The sequence below is a fragment of the Scylla paramamosain genome, chromosome 1 (genome assembly GCF_035594125.1).
Source record: "Scylla paramamosain isolate STU-SP2022 chromosome 1, ASM3559412v1, whole genome shotgun sequence".
In the NCBI taxonomy this organism is placed as follows: Eukaryota; Metazoa; Arthropoda; class Malacostraca; order Decapoda; family Portunidae; genus Scylla; species Scylla paramamosain.
In genome coordinates, this window is record NC_087151.1 from 37,890,193 (window position 1) to 37,897,692 (window position 7,500).

The 7,500-nt window shown below is 43.9% G+C and overlaps 1 protein-coding gene across 1 annotated transcript in view; it reads left to right on the forward strand.

The window, feature by feature from the left end:
- Window positions 1-5,745: 5,745 nt before the first annotated feature.
- Window positions 5,746-7,500, forward strand: part of LOC135105124 (nephrin-like) — a 47,001-nt gene continuing 45,246 nt past the window's right edge. Inside the window, exon 1 of the mRNA XM_064013144.1 lies at window positions 5,746-5,857. The gene's annotated coding sequence lies outside the window, so the exon portion shown is untranslated. The remainder of the gene's footprint in view (window positions 5,858-7,500) is intronic.

Here is a 7,500-nt window from a genome sequence, read left to right on the forward strand (position 1 = left end):
CGAAACATTTGGGAACACGGCTCAATGATTCATGAAAGTGAGGGCCGCTGATTTTGGAGCATTTACACATAAGCGCATTAATCAGAAGTAGCATAAGGATCATTCTGCTTCGTCAATAACCCCATTCAGCGCCGGGCTTAAGCAATCAGTCCCTGCATGTTGATTATTACCCGGAAACCCGTGAGAGTTAGGCATCTGGGGCTCCACTAAGCAGCTGGCATACGTAAAGCGTCGCGGTCATTGCCAGACTCCCGCGGCTCTCACGGTACGATAATTCTAACAGCCACAGATCTTGTAATTCGTTTATATTAATTATTCATACGGCTTAACCAGCGCCGAGGGGATGGAGGCGGCGGCGGCGGTGGTGGTGGTGGTGATGGTGGTGGTGAATAAGTCAGTGAGCACAGGGGCAGGCGGCTTTGGCAGTGGCGGCTCATACTGTGCAGGAAAACTATTGTTCGTTCATCGCTGATTAGAGAAGGGGAAGCTTGGCGCGGATACGAGGTGCTTGTGGCGAGAGCTGGTGAATAAACGATGAATTAGAGGCAGGAGGAGCACGAGGAGGAGAAACAGGAAGGTGAGGAAGGGAGAACAAGAGGTAGGAAGCCAGCCAGGGAAGGGTTTCAAGCTTATTAATACACATAGAACACGGGAGTTAGTGTGGAAAAACATCAAGAGGGAGTTTATAACTAATGGTGTCAAAGGACCTCTCCTTCCTCATCTCTCCCTTCGTCCTGGGCATCAAATATTTTGCTCTGCTCAACGGCGACACGAGATTTTGCCTAAAAATTATGACCTCTCTTGATCTTTTCACCTCGCTTTGCCTCTCCCCGCCTTGCTTCGCCACGCCTCTCTCTCTCTCTCTCTCTCTCTCTCTCTCTCTCTCTCTCTCTCTCTCTCTCTCTCTCTCTCTCTCTCTCTCTCTCTCTTTCTCCTTTCCTGCTTTCAAAAAACTGACTCTTTCTGCTCGCTTTCTGCTCCCCGGTCGTCACCAGCACTGCACTGGCTCAAACGCTTATCCTCTTCTTCTTCCTCCTCTTCTTCTTCTTCTTCTTCTTCTTCTTCATCATCTTCTTACTTTTCATCATTTTCTTCTTCCTCCTCTTCTTCATCATTATCAACGTTATCTTGTTACTGTTGTTGTTGTTGTTGTTGTTGTTGTTGTTGTTGTTGTTGTTGTTCTTGTTGTTGTTGTTGTTATTGTCGCTGTCGTTGTCGTTGTTGCTGTTGTTGTTGTTTTCATTGTTGTTGCCGCTGTTTTTGTTGTTGCTGTTGGTAGTGGTGGTGGTGGTGGTGGTGGTGGTGTTTTTTTTTTCTCCTCCTCCTCCTCCTCCTCCTCCTCCTCCTCCTCCTCCTCCTCCTCCTCCTCCTCCTCCTCCTCTTCCTTCTCCTCCTCCTCCTCCTCCTCCTCCTCCTCCTCCTCCTCCTCCTCCTCCTCCTCCTCCTCCTCCTCCTCCTTCTCCAACTCCTCTCCTTCACATATCATCCTCATCATATCCATTATAACTTCTAACTGTATGTAGTTGTCATCAATAAACACAAGCACACACACACACACACACACACACACACACACACACACACACACACACACACACACACACACACACACACACACACACACACACACACACTTATACACTTACACTAAAAAACAAACAAACAAAGAAAAAAGGCATTTCGCAGATCCTTTCAACTTTAAACGAGATGAAAAGACTCAGCACAACACACAGCGTAAATCTCACGGGAAGCCGCAGCCCGAGCGAGAAGTCTTAGGTTAAAGCAAAGGTCAGGCTTGCCACGGTAGCCCCAGGAGACCTTTACGCCACCAAGCCGTGCCTCGTCCTCCGCCGGGCACAGTAACCACGAGGGAGTGCCTTGTAAAAACCCTGCCTTGCTTTCGTCTTCATGTTAACTAATGTACATACTCTTAGATAGATGGATAAAAATAATGTCAGGCATGGGAACCACGAGTTATCGCCTTGTGAATACCCTGCTTTGATTTTGTTTATATATTTCCCTCATTATCTTTTCTGGTGAGAGTAAACTCTGGAACTCTCCGCCTACTTCTGTACTTCCTATGATTTGAACTCTTTCTGTAGGGAGGTTTCAGGACATCCTTCAACTTGTGACAATGGTTTTTTATTCTGTTTGGGGACGGGCACCTTACTGGGCATTTTATTTTTTATTTTGTTGCCCTTGGCCGGTGCCCCTCCTACATGAAAAAAAAAAAAATCATGGTGTTAACATGAGGAGTTAGATGTGTTAGATAAACAGATAACTCATGTGTTAGATAAACAGATAACGACTAATAATGTCTGGCACGGTAATCACGAGGGAGCACCTTCTGAAAACCCTGCCTTGCTCTTCTCCTCATGTTAACTAATGCAGATACTGTTTTTTGTGCCATTAATCAATCCTGTGACATTTAACCCTTTCACTGTTTTAGTAATGTTTTGACATTAAGATCACTGTAAAAACTCATTTGTATAGACACATAAACACAAAAATACAGAACAGGAAGTGAATTTAGTGTTTTCTAGGCTGGAGAACTATTGAAGAGACTGTAGAGGAAGGATGATAATTAACTATCAGTGAAAGGGTTAATGACGCTGTGATGCTTGATTAGTCACCTTATTTGAATTTATTGAGTTAAAATATAGCTACAGATACTGAGGTTTTGACTAATTGTTGGTTCATTTTTGTTGTCCATGATATCATTCTAAACAATTATCATTAAACTTGCACCTCAACAGTCTGTTACGTGTCAGTAAAAGTCACGCTAGTCCAAAGGTTAAAAGAATAGAATGTAAAATTAAGCAAAAAAAAAAATAAAAAATAAAAGATTTTTTTTTTTTTTTTTTTTTTTTTTTTTTTACCATTGTATGTATCAATCTCTATTTTGACGTAAGATCCATTCATCGGATGTCGATTTACACATGGCTCAATAAAAGCGCAGAGTAAAAATAAAAAAAATAAAAATATGCATATAAAAATCTTTCATACAAGTCGAAAGACAGTTTTCCATCAGAGGACGCGTATCTTCTTCCTGTTTGGTGTAAGTTTATCATCGTCATTACAATCAGATAAGGAGCGCGTGTCACCAGAAGGTCGGTGAGTTATGTAGTCCACCCGTTGCCTCAATTTCGGGGGCGTGGGCACCTCCAGCAAGCCTCGCCGTCACCTTTCTCATTCCAGACAACTGTCAACAATATCGATCAACTTATGTCAGCTGTACGAACTTTACTGACGTGCACTTTGTCTCCTTCACTTTGGGATTTTCGCCCCGAACACTCACCCCAACACTGAAAAAAAAAAAAAGAGAGAAAAGAGGAGCAGGATTGAGTAGAGACCATGCACCGCTACGCACGTTCCCTGACTGCACAGGTGACCAGTATCCATCCATCAAGTCCAGTGAAGTAATTGTTGACTCACCGTGATGTTATTTCTTTGGGTAACACGTCCTCTGGTCTCACTATTCTGTTCGTATTCCGCTATGATGAAGTAATGGCAAGAGGGGCTTTTTCCCTCCTTGCTGGTATCAGCGGCGCCATACAGTAGGGTCGTGTTGGATGAGTGCATAACACCGTAAGGCAACTCTGTTCATTTCACCTGACATGTTGGCGAGACCCGCGTTAATATTGAACAGGCTGGAAAGGTCTGTGTCTCTCCCCAAGACTTCAGCATGCTGACCACATGCATGATCTCACGACATTCCCAGCTTAAGTCTTTGTCTTAATCCAAGAGATGTCCGTGCAAGTGTTAAAAGTCCAGGGAATGAGGGCATCGTTTGGATCGCCTGCCTTTCCAGGTGCCGCTCTACCCGTCACAACCACTGCAATACAGACCAGTCGCCAGATCAATAATCGTAGCCAAGATCTCACTCAGTCTCAGAAGCTACAGTGTCTTCCAACGCATTGAATCAAGTCCATTCCCCGTTAAACTCCCGGTGCTGTGATAACAGAGAGATGTGTGCGGCGCGGCGGTGACGCGCCTAACTCATTAAGGAGCTGGCGAAATGTTTGAGTGATGGGAGGAAGCAGGCCTTGATTGAACATGCTCTGATTGTGCAAACTTGTGTATTTCCCAATATCAATCATATATATATATATATATATATATATATATATATATATATATATATATATATATATATATATATATATATATATATATATATATATATATATATATATACACATACATATAAGGCTCTTGAAATAGTTTTCAAGCAAATAACCTCGGAAATTATCACTTATTCATGAAAAAATATAATCTACTGTACGGAAGTTTATTTTCACTGTTAGCATTTCATTAATCACGGAAGAGTCATCAGGAAAATACCCCTTCAAACAATGGATGCGGTGCAGCCTTTCCTGCTCCTGACGGCCACGCCGTCCTCACCAGGTGCACCCTCGCAGGGTGCAGATAAAAATATAACATTAAGCATAACTCGGCTTAATATATTCCGTGTAAACTCTCATATCCTGCATTTCACCTTTTTAAGCCGAGCAGCCTGTTCCCTTACAGACAGTCATAGAATCCAAGGAGGGGACTGAAGGTAATATTAGAGCTAGCGAGCTGGCTAGTCGTGATATATCATTGCAGCTGAGAACCAGAAATAATACCCAGGAAACAGATAACAGACGGCGCACCTGCAGATGAGATGGAGATAAAACCACATTCAGATACGAGACATGTAAATTTGCCGTGTGTGTGTGTGTGTGTATGTGTGTGCGCTTGGGTAGGAAGACAAGTGTATCAGCAAACCAGAGTGAAGGGAATTGTTATTTTTCTGTGGCGTGCTAACAAGGCTCAGATGAGGGTGTAGAAGATGGCGCTGCTGCTGGTGGTGGTGGTGATGGTGGTGGTGGCGGCGCTGAGGGTGAATGCTCCTCGTGCCTTCCATCCATATTCTGCTTGACAACTGCATGAAATGTGTCTGGATTTACTTCTGCCTTGGCGATTTATAGACTCCGCGCTGCCTCCCCTGCATACTGAGCCAACGACCCGAGGCGAGATTCGCTTCCTGCTTCGAGACGTGACCCTATTACTGTTATCATCATTATCACCATTGGTGTTGCCCGCTTTTACCATAATCATCAGGATACGAGTGATACTAACTTTTTTCTTCAAGTAATCACTACTTCCACTCTTAATTGCAGTAACATTGCCTATACTGCTACCACTATTGCACCTCCAGTTATTAAAATCTTTCTACCATTACCGCTATTACCTTACCCAACACTCCTCGCTGCTTCATCCATTGCATAATCTTCAGCCATGGAAGACACAGCCTTTCCCTAAAAAAAATTACTGAGACACCATCATCCATCCGAAGCTAGCCTAGTTGACTGCAACCTAACCTAATCTAACTTAATCTAATCTATTCTAACTTAGCCTAGCATAGTCTAACATAACCTAATCTAACTTAACCTAACCAGAAAACGTGTATGTAGCTGCCTCCTCCATCATGTAATCTTTAGCCATCTTGACCACTCACTACCTTTCCTGTTCTCTTTCCTCAAAAACCTAACATAGGGAAAGACACTCATCTACTCTAGCCAAACCTGACTGAACCAGACGTGACCTAATCCGATCTAACATCACATGGACACCAAAAAATCGATCCTTTAACTCTTTCCAGCCGTCAACCAGAATAAATGGCCTCAATGTATGACTTTATAACTCTTACCAGTAGAGTGTCAGGTTCCTTGTAACACCCTTTCTCTTTCCCCCTTGCAGTGCCGCCACGGAGGATCAAGCTGGTGAGCGAGGCGGGGCTGGAAGTGAGCGGACTTTATTGGACCCTACCACGTGGGCGCCACCTTGACCCTGCAGTGCCACGTGGACGGCGGTGAGTCGAGTGCCGGGGTCAGGAAGTGTCATAAAAATATCACATGAAGTCTTGGAGTGCCAGAGAAGGTCAGGAAGAGGACACGAGAGGAGTCGATGGGGGTCAAGGGTTTTGGATGGTGTATGAACCGAGGTATGAGATGTGCTAAGGGGTCAGATAAGGTTATGAGTGGGTTAAGAGGTGTTATATGAGGAATGCAGATAGGTCAGGAGGAGTGAAAGTAGATTAAGAGGACTACAGATAGCTTGAGATAATTGCAGACACTTTGCAAGGCTTACAAATAGCTTATGAAGATTGCACATAGACCAAAACACCTGGAAACGGATTAGAAGTCATGCAAATAAATACAAATGAGTCATGGGGCTCTAAATAAAAGTAAAAGCATGTATATGAAGAAGGGAAAAAGGGTGAGGGAAGGTCAGAATCGCTTAAAAGAGTGATGAGTGCAAAAGAGAGAATGAGAGGAGGCATAGTTTGAAGTGAAAAAGAGTCAAAGAGGCTGCAAAGGGGTTAGAGAAGGGGAGAGAGGGAAGGTACACGAGTGCCTGAAAAGGGATGTGCGGTAAAAATAATGAAAAGAGGGGACGATTATAAAGGAATAAAAAGGAATGAGAGATTATACCGCGAGAGGGTCGGGGAAGCACAACAGGTCACCCACAGAAAGGAAGGAAGGAAGGAAGGAAGGAAGAGGACAGGAATAAAGGAAGGCAGACAGGAAAAGCAGGAGGGTAATAATGAGGTAAAATAAAGAGCAGAGGAAGGAGGAAGAGGTTAAGAGAGTGGCAAGGACTATATGGAAGACGAGAGAGAGAGAGAGAGAGAGAGAGAGAGAGAGAGAGAGAGAGAGAGAGAGAGAGAGAGAGAGAGAGAGAGAGAGAGAGAGAGAGAGAGAGCACTTAAAGAAAGAGCAAATAGTGTTGGGAGTTGAATCTACTTTGATACGGGGAAAAAAAAAAGCATGACAGACACTCTCTCTCTCTCTCTCTCTCTCTCTCTCTCTCTCTCTCTCTCTCTCTCTCTCTCTCTCTCTCTCTCTCTCTCTCTCTCTTCTCCTCCAACTTTTCTTTTCCTCCTACAAAACTTACACTTTCCATCCTTCCTTCTCCTCCTCCTTCTCCTCCTCCTCCCCCTCCTCCTTCCCCGTCCTCCGCCTCCTTCTCTTCCTCCTCCTTCTCCTCCTTCTCCTGAATCAAAACAACATTACTACAACACAGCACAGAGCGGTCGTTGGCAGAAAGCTTGCGCAGGTCAATCTCGCCTCTATTGTCTCACATATTAGAGTCGATTTTTTCCTTTCCCCCTTCGTGCTTCAAGTGCCTTTTATTGCCTTAAAAAAATATATTGGAAAGAGGAGGGGAGAGAAGAATAGAAGGGGAAGAATGAAAATGAAGGATCGAGGAGGTGGAGGACAAGGTGGAGGAAGAGGAGGAGGAGGAGGAAGAGGAAGGGGGAGAAGGAGGAAGAGGAGGTAATGGTTTTTGTTTTAGCCATTCACATTTTTACATTTTATTTTTTTTTTTGTCATTTAATAATCTCATTTCTCTCTCAGCGTGTGGTTTTGCTATTTTCTTTATATTTTTATCTCAGTTTCTTCCTTCTCCCTCCCTCTGTCTGTCTCTCTTTTTCTCTCCCCTTTTCCTGTC